At 40.3% G+C, this 18,191-nt stretch overlaps 1 protein-coding gene, 1 non-coding gene and 1 pseudogene across 8 annotated transcripts in view; 2 read left to right on the top strand and 1 right to left on the bottom strand.

Moving 5' to 3' along the window:
* The window catches only part of RCBTB1 (RCC1 and BTB domain containing protein 1), a 71,648-nt gene that overhangs the window by 35,596 nt on the left and 17,861 nt on the right, over window positions 1–18,191 (bottom strand). The gene's annotated exons all lie outside the window — the stretch shown is intronic.
* On the top strand, window positions 417–6,387 carry LOC119259627 (60S ribosomal protein L27a-like; annotated as a pseudogene).
* On the top strand, window positions 14,405–14,511 carry LOC119259983 (U6 spliceosomal RNA). The gene has a single exon (XR_005128629.1). It is a non-coding gene; the product is annotated as a U6 spliceosomal RNA (small nuclear RNA).

The raw sequence follows: 18,191 nt of genomic DNA, 5'->3' as shown, positions 1-18,191 counted from the left end.
GGGAACCCTTGGGTTGTGTGTCATAAGCTTGCAAAGTTCAGAGGAAAGAGGTTATACGATTGTACGTACTATTGGGTTGTCGGAAAAGTCATGACATTTTTTCCCCCATGTTTTTCAAGCAAAAATGCATCATCATGACTTTTCTGACAACCCAATGTGTACAAAAATTACAGTTTCTTTCAAGAAGACTAATTATTAGCATAAAAAATCTGGCTGATTTTTTAAAATATTTTTAATGATATTATCTTTTGAGAATTGGGAATAAAGATAACTTTTCTGTTTTGTGTCCTCTCAGGAAGTATGATTTCATGCATTTTTATTAAGGGCAGATATTCCTAAGTTATACACACTTCTCATGTCTGTCCCACAGTAATAAAACTTCCTAGGTTACTAAGGATGATCTAGACCTGGCAACAATGATATCCATGAGCAACAGCAGAAATTCAAGTGTTACTGTCTGGCTGCTGGTTCTGACATTCATCTCCAAGCAACCAGGGAAAGGTACTCATATTTACGCATGTCTCTAATAACCTGCTCAAGAATGACTACAACCAAGGGGTGTACAAAGTAGATCTAAAGAACCTCTGATGTGTGTCTCAGTTTTCCCTATTACAGAAATTATGACAGAAAACATAAATGGAACATTTTATCAAACAAAGGATGAGGCTCAAGACTAAAAGTATAAAAAGATAAAAAGGTTCACAGTATTATGTTAAAGTTATATCAGAAGATAAAAATGTCCAACGAGAAATGTAGTAACTCCTGAAAGGCAGAAAAATAATCTTGAACAGATAGAAATATATACCTTGTTATTAGGTAGAAATGCTCAGTATCATAAATATGCTTGTTTTTCCTAAGTAAATTTATAAATGTAAAATAATGGAAATAAAATGCTTTGAGTTACTTTCCAGAGCTGAAAAATTAATTAGAAAGTCCACTGGGAAGAATAAGCAAAAATAAACATAAAACCCTGAAAAAAAAAAAAGCAGCAAGAAGATAGCCAACTCAAACAGTTACTAAAACCTACAGAAAGTTTCTCAAGATTAATATTAGGACATAAGCAGAATGACCAACCAATGGCATGGAATTCAAACGTTTAGAAATAGACCAATTGCATATGGAACTAAAAGCCATATCAGATAGGGGAAAATTAACTTTTTACAAGTTAGGGTGATATAAGCAGGTAATCACAATGAAAGATTAGACTTATTCCTACAACCACACACCATGAAAATATCCCAATGAATCAGAAATTTTAACATAAAAAAAAAAAACAACTGTGTGAGGACTAGAAGGAAAACACTAATGAATTCCTCTTTAACCTGAGAATAACAGACTATGACTCAAAATTCAGGAATGATATTTTTAAGAGTGTGATAAATCTAGTCACATTAAAAAAAAAAAAAAGTTTACATGGAAAACGAAAATGCCGTGAGCAAAGAAAAAAATTAAATACTGGGGGAAAAAATCCTTGCAAATTGCTGAATTTATCTCTAGTATAGAAAGAATTTCTAAACTATAAAAGAGCAAGAATCCTATAGAAATATGAATTGATAATTCACGAAGGAACTGCATATTGCTCTAAACCATATGAACAGATGCTCATTCTCATTCACAACTAAAAAAAAAAAAAGAGATGGCATAAGACTGGGCTTGTGCTCATCAAGGTTGACCTAGCTGCTACTGTTGCCAACTGCTCAAAATGCCAGTACCAGACCAAGGCAGAAACCTCAATGCAGCACTGACCAAACAAGCCTTAAAGAGAGCAACGAGGCACCGGGCAGCAAGCCAGCTACAGTCGGGGCATCTGTGCTTCCTGTTCTTGCAAGTGTAGGTCTTGTAGGTATAGAAGTCCTGGTTCCCTAAGGAACAAGAATCACACTGAACTTTAGGTTATTGCTGCCTCTATTTAGAGGACCAACAGGAAAAGAGAGTAGTCAACCTCCTGGCAGAGCAACTGACCCCAATGACCCAATCAGCATGAAGAGGCAGGACCACTGTTATATAATGGGGGCAGCTTGGGGTATGTTTGGCATAGAGGCTGACATCTGATCATCTTTTACGCACACTTGCTCACTAGAGAGTAAAGAGATACATCAGTGATGGGCAGAGCACAGCATGGTCAGGGACTCACACCCCTCAAGGATGGAAATCTGGGTCACCCAATCATGTAAGCCACCTGAGCCAGGTGCTAGCCTAATGTAAACGAGATCCAGAAGAGATCCTAGAGAAAGGAGGTGATAAGTATGTATGAGTGCATGAGATGAGCAGAAGTACAGAGGCGATAGTCTATCCCACTATTGATGTTCTCACAAGTTTTCTCTAGAAAAAACCCACCAGAATCCTGGAGGAGTGATACTCAAAATATTAGATGTGGCTCTGTGTGGTGCATGGGAGAAAAGGCTATGCTGGGTCACCCAGACAATCCTCAGGATAAGACACGCATTCCCAAGATGCTGGGAGTACGGCAGCTGCCCATTCTCAGCTATGGGTCCTCTTGGATTTGCCCTTGGCAATCACTTTCTTGTTAATATGACGTTAACATTTACTATTTGTAAAACTGTATATATACATCTTTCTTCCCCTTTTACTTGCTGAAGCCTAGGAAAAGTGAACTTCTTCATTAAATGGTTCTTAGTCCCAGTTCCTGGGGAACCCTTAAAGCAATCCAATGGAACTACACACCAGCATCCACTACCCAAGCCTGTTCTTGCCACACAGTTTCTAACGGACAAAAGATGAAATGTCAGGATGACTTGAGGATTAAGAGGTAAGAAAAATTACATAAGGATGTGACAGTGAAACAATACCAGGCAAGAAGCTGATGCAAGGGATTGGGGAAAAAAGATCACAGTGGGAGGTAAGGAAGCATGCCATGAATTTGTGATCTTCAAGGAAACTCAGTTTAGCCTTCAGAGATTGGAAGTCAGCAGGCTCTTCCTTCACAGAGAAAACTATCTAAAGAGGTCCTAAAAGTAGCAGTGAGGACTATAGTTCAGATGCTTTCTACTCAGATGCTATATGATCTGGAAAAAAAAAAAAAAAAAAAATCCTAGGTCAGCACACTGGAGGAATCCACTCTACAGAAATTCATATACTGACAATGGGAACATCCCTAACAAAACAGTTACTCTCTCCCTAAAGTGAAGCCCAAGACATTTAATGAGTCCCAACCATGATCACAGATTTCCAAATATATTTATTAGTGCCTGGCTCTTACCTGGTGAATAGCCAGCCATTAAAATAAGTCTCAGGCCTCCCTGGTGGCGCAAGGGGTTAAGCACCGCACTACGAAGCAATCCGCAGCCTATGCAGCATGAGTTCGATCCCCGGCCAGGCAGGGATCAACCCACATGGCGCAGCAGACCTCTCCTGACTCGCCCGCTGCTCCCCTCAGCAGTGTACTTAGGTCAATCTGCCTGTTCTGTTCCCCACTCTGTCTCTGGTGAATCCTCTCACCCCTCCCCCCCCCACCCCGCATCTCTGGCCTATATCCCAGCTCTTATATGCATAAATAAACAAATCTTTAAAAAAAAAAAAAAGTCTCTAACTTGAAAATTAGAGAAATAAGAAATTTAGGAGGAAAAAAGAGAAACAATGCAGAGAACATAACAGAACTTAAAGAAAAACCTGTAAGATCTGGAGGTTCTAGCAGAAGAGCACAGCTACTTCCTTATCCCTGGCAGATCACACCTGTTTCTATTCCAGAGGCACATGGAAGGGGGGAGGAAGGGGACACCCACCTAGCCAGCCAGATCAGTCCAATCAACTCCATGATCACTGGGGTACTAGATATTGCAACCAGACTGCCTTTGTCTCCAAAATAACCTACCATTATCACAGCCTCAAGGAGACGGGAATGAATCCATGAAACAACACCAAGAGGCTGCAGAAAGGAACATTTAGAGAAGAGAACTTGGATACACAACAGCAGGAACACAGAAATTTGACGTAAGGGTTTTTAAGAGAAAGCTGAATAAATTTCCCAGAAGTAGATAAAGAGAAAAAAATATAAAGAAACTAGGAAGATCTGTCCAAAAATGAGCATACTTCTGAGAAAAATCCCAAAACGAGAACAGAGAAGGTAAAAGGGGGAATTATCCATACAACATTACAAGAAATTTTCTAGAAACAAAGAAACTTCTGGACTTGAGGACCAATAGGATAAATAAGAAATTACCTATATCTGAGTTCATAACCATGATTATTTCAAAATACTTGGAATAAAGAGAAGGCCCATAACACTTTCAAAGAAAAAAAGTCATGCAAAAAAGCAAATGTCAAAATGGCACCAGACTTGCAATAGCAATCATGAAATTTAAAAAGTACAATGCCTTCCAAATTCTCAGGAAATATTATTTCCAATAAGGAATTTTAAAGTCCAAACCATTGATCAATTGCAAGGGGAAAAAAAGACATTTTAGATGGGGTTTCACAGATTCTGTCAGATACCCTTCCTTGGGAAACTAGTAGAGTACATGTTTCACACAAATAAGGACATAATCTAAGGAGGAAGGTGTAGGATAAAAAAAAATAGGGAATCCAAACCACTATGGAGAGCTGTGTGGAGATTCGTCAACCTACTAAAGATAGAGCTTCCATATGATCCAGCAATACCACTCCTAGGTATTTACCCAAATGACACAGAAACATTAATTCCAAAGGGCACCTGCACCCCTATGTTTATAGCAGCACATTTACAATAGCTAAGCTATGGAAACAACCCAAATGCCCAAAAGTAGACGACTGGATCAAGAAGATGTGGTACATATACACAATGGAATATTACTCAGCGATCAAAAAAGAGAAACACATGCAGTTTGCAGCAACATGGATGGAGCTGGAAGGGATCATGTTCAGTGAAATAAGTCAGGAAGAAAAAGAAAAATACCGGACGGTCTCACTCATAGCAGGAATCTAGAAAACTTAAATAAGGGACCAGGAAAATGAATAACTATAATAAAGTAAAAATCAACAAGCAACTATAAACCAGAGACACACTACGGGGCGGGGGAGTGGCGGGGTGAGGAAGGATTAGGGTCAAAATAAGGGGGGGGGGTGTGCAACTGTATGGGAAATATAACCAAAATGAAAATGCATATATTGTGCAAAATTGAAAAATGATGTAAGAATTATATAAAATATTAAAAAAAAATAGGGAGGGCCTCCCGGGTGGCACAGTGGTTGAGCGCTGGGTTGCGAAGCTGCCCGCAGCCTCTGCAGCGCCGGTTCGATCCCCGGCTGCTCCCCGGCCACCAGAGGAGGGTCCCACATGGCGCGCAGACCTCTCCTGCCGCCTGCTGCTCCCCTCCGCAGTGTACTTCGGTCCTTCTGCCTGCTCTGCTCCCCGCTCTGGCTCTGGTGAATTCTCTCACCCTCCCGCGCTTCTGACTGTACCCAGTGCATGTATAAACAAAACAAACAAATAATAAATAAATAAAACATGCCTCTATAAAAAAAAAAATAAAAAATAAAAAAAAGTAGGGAATCCAGAAAAGATGAAGATAAAGGGACTTTCAAAGGTGATGGTGAAATGACATTTTAGACTGAGAGCTGTGTAGCAGGCATATAGTGGGCAGTCTTTGGCGCAAGGGACAGCGGCCTCCAAAGATGACAGGACAAATTCGGATGTGCCATAAAGCAATACAGCTCCCCAGAACAATTTGGGCATACATTAATGATGGATGTACTTCTGTAAATGAGTCCCAGGGCAGAAAACAGTCCTACAAGAAGGGCAATGCTCAGCTATAAATACTACAGAGTCCCAATAATGTAAACACTAAATATTGATTTAACCGAAATGGTGATATCACTACACTGAAATGATACAGGAAGGGAGGGTAGTGAAAAGGGAGCAAAATTCTATCCACATTATAAAAAGTCAAACAAGATCTGTCTCATCTGAGTCACCAACGTGCTATCCAGACTGAGGATGACCCAGAAACTTCAGGGCCACTTAAGCCACAGTCACGGCCACACTGGTAAACACCAGAAGCATTCAGGAGGCTATGGTAATGCCAGTAACACACATACCACAGTCAGCTTTGAGAAATATCACTCAGGTTAACATTTGGAAAGTTGGTCCGAGGTGTTACCACTTAAAGAGGAATCAGAACTTATGCCCAATTGTCAACTTTGATAGACTGTCGACCTTGGTCAATGAGCAGACTTGGGTAAATGTGGCCAAAAAGAAGACTGGAGCAGCTCCTATCAGTGATGTGGTGCAATTAGGTTACTACAAAGTTCTGGAGAAGTGAAAACTCCCAAAACAGCCTGTGATCATGAAGGCAAATTCTTCAGTAAAAGAGCTGCAGAAAAGATTAAGGATGGGGAGTGGGCCTGTGTCCTGGTAGCTTGAAACCACATGGAGGAAGGTTCACTAATTCCACAAGTGCTTCTATAAAAAAAAAAGTCAGAATACCCAAATTGAAAATTCAGAAATAGCAGTATTAACATGTTAATTTAAATAGATGAGATTAAATAGCAGAAGAAACATCTGAAAAACTTGAAAGTGATTCCTTCTCAATTAGTATGATTAAAATGGCCATCCTATCCAAAGCAACATACATATGCAATACAATTCCTTTCAAAGTTGCAATGGCATTTCAAAAAAAAAAAAAAAAAAAAACCCAGAGTAAACACGTTGCTGAAACTCATATGGAACCACAAAAGACCCTGAATAGCCACAACAATCCTGACATAAAAGAGGAAAAGCGGTAATATCACACTCTGAGACATCAAACTATAATACAACCCTATCTAATCAAAACAGACACACAAATAGACTAGATCTAAGAGCCCACAAATAAACTCAACCATGCATGGACAACTATTTATTAAAAAAGGAGTCAAGAATATACACTGGAGAAAGGAAGAGTTTCTTCTGTAAGATATTAAAGAATTAGGCATAGCAAGACAGCAGCCATTTTAAGAAAAACAGGCATTTTAAAGGACACAGCTATGCCCTAGTTTCATTTCAAGGCAAAACCACCAGACTGGGGTAAAAACCACAAGACAAGGGTAAACAAAACTTAACTAGTGCCAAAAAAAAAAATACCCAATCAGGCCCAACTTGGTCCCTGGTGTAAAAAGTCCCCGCATCCTGTCAGCAAAGTACAAAAACAGTTGGTTGCTCTGGAAGGGGGTCCCTCTCTCAACCTAATGAAACTGCTGTGTCAGTACACCAGGCAGAGTTGGGCCCTAGCTTAAACTAGCAATAAAGCCTTTTTGCTTTTGCATCTCTGGCTCCGTGTTGTCTTTGGAAACCCTGGACGGAGTTGAGGCGCCAACTCCTAACACTTCAACAAATGGTGTTGAGAAAAATGTACAGCCAGATGCAAAAGAATGAAACTAGATCACCATCCCACTACTTACACAAAAACTAACTCAAAGTGGATTAAAGACATGGATTTAAGATCCGAAACCATAAAATACATTGATGATAACATAGGCAAAAACTCCCCAACACTGGCTTTAGTGATGTCTCTGTGGATTCATCTCCAATGGCAAGAGAAACCAAAGTAGGGGCCTCCTTGGTGGCCTTGGGGTTAAGTCTCAGTGCTATCACCCCTGCAGTCTTAGTTCAATCCCTGGCCAGGGGGCTAACCCACATATGGCGCAACAGACCTCTCCTGTCTTACCTGCTGCCCCATTAAGAGTGTATTTCAGTAAATCTGTGTGTTCTGCTCCCATCTGTCGCTGGTGAATCCTCTCCCTCCCTCCCCCCACCCACACCTATGGTCTGCATGAGTTCCACACATAAACAAATCTTTTTAAAAAAGAGAAAAACGAAAGTAAATATAAACAAATGGGGTTCCATCAAACCAAAAATCTTCCGCACAGTGAAAAAACGATCAGTAAAACAAAAAGACACCTTTCTGAATAAGAGAAAATATTTGCACCTCATACATCTGAGAAAGGGCTGATATCCAAGGTATATAAAGAACCCTGCCCTCAACAAAAAGCAAAATAATTCAATGAAAAAAATGGACACGGGTTAATAAGCAGCTCTCCAAAGAAGACATACAGATAGACAATAGGCACATTAAAAAATGTGCATCATCACTTTCATTCTTATCATGAAAATCCAAATCAAAACCACAATGTGATACCACCTCACATCTTGTGAATGGAACATATCAAAAAGATCAGAAACAACAAGTGTTGACTGAGATGTGTAGAAACAGGCACCATCATACACTGTTGGTGGGGAATAGTCCATCCCCTATGGAAAACAGGATGGAGATGTCTCGAAATATTAAACACTGATGTACCATATGATCCAGCAATTTCACTCCTAAGTATCTACCTGAAGAATGCAAAAACTCTAATTCAAAGGGATATATGTACTCCTACGCTTATCACAGCTGTGGAAACAATCTAGGTGCCCAAGAAAAGAGGATTATATTAGAAAAATGTGATGTATATATACAAAACAGAATACCACTTAGCTTTAAAAAAAAAAAAAAGATAAACTCTTGCCATTAACAACAACACAGAGAGGATAATGCTAAGCGAAATAAGGAGAAAAACAGATACCAGATGATTTCATTTATATGTGGAATATAGAGAAACAGAACAAAGGGTCAAAGAAAACCAAACCAATATCAAATCCCAGACACCTGACTGTAGAATTGAGGCTACAAGATGGGGGGCAGGGCAGAGGGTGCCCAATGAACTATGGTGGAGAGCAAAGGGTTCCTGGGAGTGGGTGTGGTATGGTGACATGCATCTGAGAAGGTGTAATCTCATGCCTTTGATATGGCATGCAGTGTTGTAAACCAATGTTACCTCCATTTAAAAATTTAAAAAAATGGTTCATTTTTTTTAAAGTTGTTCTGTATATAGGCAAACACAGTCTATTTATTTTTATTTTTTTAAAAGATTTTATTTATTTATTTATACATACAAGCACTGGGTACAGTCAGAAGCGCGGGAGGGTGAGAGAATTCACCAGAGCCAGAGCGGGGAGCAGAGCAGGCAGAAGGACCGAAGTACACTGCTGAGGGGAGCAGCGGGAGGGTCTGCGCGCCATGTGGGACCCTCCTCCGGTGGCCGGGGAGCAGCCGGGGATCGAACCCAGCGCCGCAGAGGCTGCGGGCAGCTTCGCAACCCAGCGCTCAACCGCTGCGCCACCGGGGAGGCCCCACAGTCTATTTATTTTTTAAGATTTATTTATTTATACAAGCACTGGGGTACAAGCCAGAGGCGTGGGAGGGTGAGAGGATTCACCAGAGACAGCGGAAGGAGCAGAACAGGCAGAAGGACTGAAGTACACTGCTGAGGGGAGCAGCGAGTGAGACAGGAGAGGTCTGCCACGCCATGTGGGAAATCTCCCTGGCCGGCTGGGAATCGAACCTGCGCTGCAGAAGCTGCGGACAGCTTCACAGTGCTGCGCTCAACCCGCTGTGCCACCGGGGAGGCCCAAAAAGTGGTTCATTTTTAAGAATAGTTTCAAAGAATAAAGAAGGGCAAGGCAGAGGGTTTAAAGTTTTAAATTGTTTTAAAACTATTTTATTGCTTGCAATACATATGTAATATACACAAATATATGTATTATACACACATAGATGTGTAAGCTCTTGTACAATAATCGAAATTGAGGGACACACCCAGTAAATATGGTAGTTTACTCTAGATCAGGACAATAGCTCCCTAAGCATACTCAGAAGACAGCTTAATGTCTCATACTTCTCACATAAACTTATTACAGGACACTGGATTACCCACATACCTGAATTCTTGAAGGTGGGTGATCAACCTCCCAACTCAATGCCCCACCCCCAATGGCACTGGCAGAGTCATGGGAGGAAGGAATCGTATACAGCAGCATTCAGGTGCAACGCTGCTGCCACCATGCAGGGAACAAGCAGATGAGGGTCCTGATTTGGGGGCACATATCTCTAGATCTATTGCAGATCTGGGGAAGACCTATAAACCATCCCCAAATTGGAGGTAGTGATCAGATATTGAATCCCTGCAAACTTCCACTGCTTGGAAAGGCAGATGGAACCTCCTTCCACCACTTCAAGGAAAAGCAGGGAAGTTTATTCCCAGATTACCAAGCCTCGGCCTCTACCAACTATAAAACCCACCCTACTTCCCTTCGGATCCTACCTCACTACAGTGGGGTAAGCTCTATTACCATAAGGAAAACTAGCAGCTGGAAAGGCATGGACCTGCCTTAGCTGGCAGCTAGCTAGGCATTTGAAAAAGAACTCACTCTTCCCCCACCTGCGTTCTTCTTGGGTTTCCCTGGGTTCCTCACCCACCAGACTGTTGAACCCCAACTAATGCAAAGAACAGTGAAAGCTGGGCAAGAGTTGAGTAACAGACCTTGGACTGCTGGCAGCTAGGTCAGAAATCCAAAAAGACACCTGTCCCTCCCTCACACTGACTTCTTGGACTTTCTCTCAGCCTCTAGCCTACTACAGACCTGCTACTTGGAGCTGATACACTTGGAGTTGCAGGCACCTAACCTGGAGGTCCCCCAAAGCACCCTTTCCTTCCCCAGCCCTATCCCCAGGACTTTCCTGAGCTTGTATTGCACCATGCTGGGCAAGTTCCACCTGCCAGAAGGAAAACTGACTTCTGGGAGGGTGCTGAGCTGATGGCATCTGGGACTGCTGGTGATTAGCTTGGTGGCCCCACTCCCTACCCTGGGAGGGCTAGGCAGGCTTTTGGTTAGCCTAACTACTATGCAATCTGCCACTTCTTACAGTACCTGCCTTCGGTCTCCAAACAAAGGAGCCCACAGTCTCCAAACAAGCCTGCTTGTGTCAGAGACTCAAGTGAAACCTGCTGAGGTCAGAACTAAGGTGTAATTGAAGGGTTAGCTGAGGTTTGGAGCTCCTGGTGGAACACCACCAGTGCAATCTCTTCACTGGAATTGACTAGATGGTGACTGTAGATACATTCTGTGGCTCAAGCAGCTGCAGGACTGAGGAATTTTTCCCTTGGCAATTTACTGCAGAAATTTCACACCCCTTCCCCCATGTGTCTGACCTACAACCTTGTACACTGAGTTCTTGAGCCACCACCTAGTGCAGGCTCTTGAGTGATTACAGGGTTCAACCAATACAACAACAGAAAGCTTCCAAGACTAACACCCTTGACCTGAAATTCTAAAGCCAAGACCATTACAGCAGGGCTGAGAGGGAAGGTAGCCTAAGCTTAATCCATATCAGTATTTGCAGATCTTCAAATGGACTAAGGAGGCAAAAGAATTCAACTCAATAGATGGATCACCACAATCTTTGGGAAAGTTCCCTGATGTAAAAGTAATAACCAAATCACCAGAATAAGACTTCAGCAATAATCTTCATGACACCTACTGAAACTAGGGTAACAACAGATAAACAAATTTAGCAATAGAACAAGAATAGTTAAAATATGAAAAAGATACAGAAAGCAATCATAGAAGTAAAGAATGCAATAGTTGAAACTAAAAATTCAACAGAGGAGTTCACCAATGGGCTAAAGAGACCAAGAAAAAAAAATCAGCTCAATGTAAGATAAAGCAGTGGAAATAATCTAAAAATACCAGAAAAAGAGAATACATTTAATAAGGCTAACATAATCCTGATACCAAAAGGAGACAAGAATATCACAAAAAAAGAAAACTGGGCCGCCCCTGGTGGCACAGGTGATTGAGCGCAGTGCTGTGGAGCTGTCCACAGCCTCTACAGCGCTGGTTAGATCCCGGGGGGTCGGTGGGGGTCCCATATGGCAGGGCTGTCCTCTCCTGTCTTGCCCACTGCTCCTTTCAGCGGTGTATTTCGTCTGTCTGCCTGTTCTGTTCCCCGCTCTGTCTCTGGTGGGTCCTCTCACCCTCCCGCTCATCTGGCCAGTATCCTGGTTCTTGCATAAATGAATAAGTAAATCTTTAAAAAAAAAAAAGAAAGAAAACTACAAACCAACATCCCTGGTGGACACAGATACAAAAAAGCTCAACAAAATCTCAGCAAACAGAATTCAACAATATGTTAAAAGGATCATATACCATGACCTAGTGAGTGGGATTTATTCCAGGGATGCAGGAATGGGCCAGCATGCAAATCAATTAATGCCATTCACTACACGAGTAACAGGAAGATAAAAATCATGAATTATCTCAACAGATGCAGAGAAAACATTTATAAGGTCTGATACCCATTTATAATAAAAACTTTCAACAAAATGAGGATACAAGAAACGTACCTCAGCAAAATAAAGACAATTATGTAATAAACCCATGGCAAATACCACACTCATAGGTGAAACTTTGAAAGCTCTTCCTCTAAGATCTAAGACAAGGATGCTCATTCTCACTATAGCAAGTAAACTATTAGAAACCATAAATCAGTAAAGTGCAGGCTACAAAATCAATAAACACAAGTCTGTTGCATCTCCTTATGCAGATAAAGAACTAGAAGTCAAGAAAAATAATCCCATGTATAACTGCATCATAAAGAATTAACAGCCTTGGAATAAATTTAACAAAGGAGAATGAAAGACCTATACAACAAAAACTGTAGGACACTGTTTAAAAAAAAAAAAAAGACAACAAGTAAATGTAAAATTATACCATGACTATGAATTGGAAAAATTAACACTGTTAAAATGGCAATCTTACTCAAAGCAATATAGCGACTTAAAGCAATCTCCAACGGCTTTACAAAGAAACAGAAAACATTACTGAAAATTTATATGTAATCACAAAAAAACAAATTTCCAAAGCAATTTGAGAAAAAAAAGGACAAAGGATTATACCCTCAGACTTCAAATTATACTACAAAGCAATAGTAAAAACAGTAACATGACATTAAAATAAAAAACAGTTACACAGATTAATGGATAGAATTGAGTACAGAAATAAGCCCACCTTTACACTGACAGTTAATTTATGGCAAAGGACCAAAGAACAAACAATGGAAAAAGAAAATCTATTTTAAAAATGGTGTTGGCCTGTACCCCATGTTTACTGCAGCACTATTTACAATAGGTAAAACCTGGAAACAACCCAAATGCCCAAAAATATATGACTGGATCAAGAAGATGTGGTACATATACACAATGAAATATTATTCAGCAATCAAAAAAGATAAACTCATGCCATTTGCAGCAACGAGGATGGAGCTAGAAGGAACTATGCTCAGTGAATTAGACAGAAGGAAAAAGAAAAATATCGGATGGCTTCTCTTATAGCAAGAATATAGGGGAACCAAATAAGACATTGGTGTAAAAAAATAACAACAATACAAAACACAACAAAGCAAAAACAGACAATTATAAATCAGAGACATCCTGCAGGGGAGGAGGAGGGAGAGGGATCAGAGGGAGGGAGGGAGGAGCACACGGGACTGTCGTGATGGTGCACGGGTGCATTTGTGAAGGAAATTCTATGGGGACTACACCTGAGGGGGTGGGAAGAAGCAAATATTGTTTAAAAATGAACAAGGATGATGGACCTCCCCGGTGGCACAGCGGTTGAGCGCTGGGTTGCGAAGCTGCCCGCAGCTTCGGTTCAATCCCCGGCTGCTCCCCGGCCACCGGAGGTCTCACATGACGCGGAGACCTCTCCTGCCGCCCGCTGCTCCCCTCAGCAGTGTACTTCGGTCCTTCTGCCTGCTCTGCTCCTTGCTCTGACTCTGGTGAATTCTCTCACCCTCCCACACTTCTGACTGTACCCAGTGCATGTATAAATAAATAAATCTTTTTTTTAAAAAAATGCTATTAGATACTTAAAAAAAAATAAACAATGATGTAAAAAATAAAAAAAAGAAAACAATAAAAAATAAAAACAAAAAACAAAAATATAAATATTTTTTTACAAAAATAATAAAAAATGGTGTTGGGAAAATTGTACAGACAAGTGCAAAAATATATACACACTTGGGGCCTCCCTGGTGGCGCAAGGAGTTAAAACACAGCATTATGAAGCTATCCACAGCCACTGCAGCATGAGTTCGATCCCTGGCCAGGGAGGTGACCCACATGGCACAGCAGACCTCTCCTGTCTCACCTGCTGCTCCCCTCAGCAGTGGGAGGGGAGTATTTAGGGGAGCAGTCAATCCACCTGTTTGGCTCCCCACTCTGTCTCTGGTGAATCCTCTCACCCCCACACTTCTGGCCTATATCCCAGTTCTTGTATGCATAAATAAACAAATCCTTAAAAAATATACATACACACTTCACACCATAACCAAAAATTTAATAAAAATGGATCAATGAACTTAGGTGTAACAGTAGAAACCATAAAATACATACAAGAAAACACAGGCAAAACACTCCATGAAATGGTTTTAAGGATGTAATTGATTACAATGACAAGGGAAATGAAAGCAAAAATAGAAAATGGGACTACATCAAATTAAAAAGCTTCTTCACAGTGAAAGAAACTATCATTAAAACAAAAAGACACCCTGTGCTCGCTTCGGCAGCACAAATACTAAAATTGGAACGATACAGAGAAGATTAGCATGACCCCTGCGCAAGGATGACAGGCAAATTCGTGAAGCATTCCCTATTTTTAGAAAGCTTCTGCACAGCAAAAGAGACAATAACAAAAACAAAGAGAAACCCCACCGACTGGGAGAACATTTTTGAACACAACATTAATGATAAAGGACTGATCACAAAAATCTGCAAAAAGTTGATGAGACTGAACAACAACAAAGAAAATAATCCAGTCAAAAAATGGGCAGAAGAGCTAAAAAGAAACTTCTCTGAAGAGGAAATGCAAATGGCCAACAGGCATATGAAAAAATGTTCAACATCACTTGTAATCAGGGAAATGCAAATCAAAACTACCATGAGATACCATCTTACACCAGTGAGAATGGCACATATTAAAAAAACTAGCAACAACAAATGTTGGCGAGGTTGTGGAGAAAAAGGAACTCTCCTGCACTGTTGGTGGGAGTGCAAACTGGTCCAACCACTATGGAGAGCTGTGTGGAGATTTCTGGACCTACTAAACATAGAGCTTCCATATGATCCAGCAATTCCACTCCTAGGTATTTACCCAAAGGACACAGAAACATCAATTCCAAAGAGCACCTGCACTCCTATGTTTATAGCAGCACTGTTTACAATAGCTAAGCTTTGGAAACAACCCAAATGCCCAAAAATAGATGACTGGATCAAGAAGATGTGTTACATATACACCATGGAATATTACTCAGCATTCAAAAAAGATAAACACATGCAATTTGCAGCAACATGGATTGTGCTGGAAGGGAACATGCTCAGCGAAATAAGCCAGAAAGAAAAAGAAAAATACCAGATGGTCTCACTCATAGCAGGAATCTAGAAAACTTAAATAAGGGACCAAGAAAATGAATAACTATAAGAAAGTGAAAATCAAAATCAACAAACAACTATGAACTAGAGACACTCTATGGGAAGTGGGGGGAGGGGAGGGATTGGGGTCAAAATAAGGGGATTGCAATGGTATGGGAAATATAAAAATAAAATTTATTATTAAAAAAAAACAACAAAAAGACACCCTATTGAATAGGAGGAAAATTTTTGCACATCATACATTTGACAGGGGGGTTAATATCAAGATCTACAAAGAACTCATACAACTCAACACAAAGAAAAAAACTAACAAACATAAAACAAGTAACCCAATCAAAAATTGTCAGAAGAGCAAAATACACACTTCTCTAATGAAGACATATAGATGACCAACCAGCACCTCATTCACTGTAGCACTTTTTACAACAGTTAAGCTATAGAAAAAATTGAAGTGCCTAAAGATAGATGAGTGGATTAGGAATATGTGGTATATGTAAAAGAAGGAAAAGAACACCTGTACCCCTATGTTAATTGCAGCACTATTTACAATAGGTAAAACCTGGAAACAACCCAAATGTCCAAAAATAGATGACTGGATCAAGAAGATGTGGTACATATCACAATGGACTATTATTTAGCTATCAAAAAAAAGATAAACTCATGCCATTCACACAGCAACATGGATGGAACTGAAGGAATTATGCTCAGTGAAATAAGAAGGAAAAAGAAAAAAAAACAATGGTTTCACCTATAAGAGGAATACAGGCAAACCAAAACAAACAGACAATTATAAACCAGAGACATCCTGCAGGGGAAGAGAAGGGAGAGGGATTGGAGGGAGGGAAGGAGGAGCATAGGGGACTGTAGTGATGGTGCACGTGAACTGATGAAGGAAATTCTATGGGGACTATATCTGAGGGTAAAAAAAAAAAAAAGCAAACATTGTTTAAAAATAAATGTAAAATATATAAAATATATACAAATTTTTTTTCAAAAAGAACACTACTCAGCTTTAAAAAAAGACAAACTCTTAAGATTTGTAACAACATGAATGGAACTAAAGGAGATAACACTAAGCAAAATAAGTCAGAAGGAGAAAGACAAATATTAGACAGTGTTGCTAATATGTGGAATATAGAGAAACAAAACAAAGGGTCAGAAAAACCAAGCCAATAATAAACCCTAGAAATCTGACTGTAGAACTGAAACTACCAGAGGCAAATGGGGGAGGGCTAATGGGAAGGGGCCAGAGTGGACTATGTTGGAGTACTTTCAGTGCCTTGGTGGCAGGTGTGGTGTGGTAACCTCTAAATTATATACAATGCTGTAAACCATTTGCATTTAAGAATGCAAAAACACCAATTCAAAGGAATATATGCATTCCTATGGTCACTGCAGCACTGTTTACAAGAGCCAAGTTATGGAAACCATTTAAGTGTCCAACGACAGATGAATAAAGAATATGTAGCATATAAAAATGGAATACTACTAAGCTGTCAAAGAGATGAACTCTTGCCATTTGTGACAACATGAATGGAACTAGAGGGGATTATTCTAAGCGAGTAAGTCAGAAGGAGAAAGAGAAATATCAGATGATTTCACTTATATGTGAAATATAAAACACAAAGCAAAGAAACAGACAAAAAGCAAACCAAAATCCTTGAAATATGACAATAGAACTGAGGCTACCAGAAGGGGAGGATGGGAGGGTGGGAGCACTGGGGCAGGGGTTCAGTGAACTATGGTAGAAGATTATGTTGTTTTAATGGTGGGTGTGGTATAACACACATTTCTAGAGGTGTGAACTTACACCTCTAAAACATATACTTTATGACAAATCAACAATGCTTCAATAAACACGTTGAAATAATCAAATTGAATTGAAAACCAAAAGAAAAATATTTCAAAAGAAAACTATTTTACATTTAATTTTTATGTTTTATATTAAATTGTAACACTCAAGATGGTTAAAACTGCATGCTCTGTACTGAAAATAATTGCAAAAGAAGAGTTATAGTTTGGGCCTCCCCTGGTGGCACAGCGGTTGAGCACTGGGCTGTGAAGCTGCCCGCAGCCTCTGCAGCGCCGGTTCGATCCCCAGCCACTGACAAGGGTCCCACGTGGCGCGACAGACCTCTCCTGCCGCGCCCGCTACTCCCCTCAGCGGTGTACTTTGTCAGTCTGCCTGTTCTGTTCCCCATTCTGGCTCTGGTGAATTCTCTCACCCTCCCATGCTTCTGACTGTACCCAGTGCTTGCATAAATAAATAATTAAATAAATAATTAAATAAATCTTTAAAAAAAAGAAAAGAAAAGAAAAAAGGAAGAGTTATAGTTTGCTATGGTAACCACTTTGAAGAGAACCAAGTATTTTATGATCAGAAATCAATGACTAGGTAAAACTGGTATGTTTTAGGAAAAAGGTAAATCATTAGGTCACAATGGACAGTAAGCTGAGCCAGTCAGCAAAGCAGTAACTGCCTAAAGGAGTCGGGGTGCATGCTGCCAGACAGCATGATGACACAGCGTAGAAGTGGGATCATGTTGTTGTGCTCAACATCAGTTATCTTCTTATTAGATGGACATGCTCAGTTTGAGGAATATGGAGAGAATCTGGAATAGATTCAAGATATGAATTAAAGCAATTAAAAAGCTCAATACTAAGATGATGGCAGTATCCAAAGAGGCCATGATTATCCAATCTAGAGCCAAGATGTAATGGAAGCAAACTGTGGCCCAAATGCAACATTAAAAGCTTATCCAATTAAAAAGCTGCGAGCCTCCGAGAGAGAACAAGAGTTTAAGTTCCTAAAATATAAAAGGAATACTTTAAGTTAGATATAATACTTTGTTAGAGTTCTGGCTGCCCAAACACCCAAAGACGACTGTATGGTCTTCCTCAGAAAGAAA

Source organism: Talpa occidentalis, unplaced genomic scaffold (genome assembly GCF_014898055.3).
Source record: "Talpa occidentalis isolate TD23 unplaced genomic scaffold, MPIMG_talOcc4v2.1 talOcc4.5, whole genome shotgun sequence".
Taxonomy (NCBI): domain Eukaryota; kingdom Metazoa; phylum Chordata; class Mammalia; order Eulipotyphla; family Talpidae; genus Talpa; species Talpa occidentalis.
This window is presented reverse-complemented; position numbering and strand designations above follow the sequence as displayed.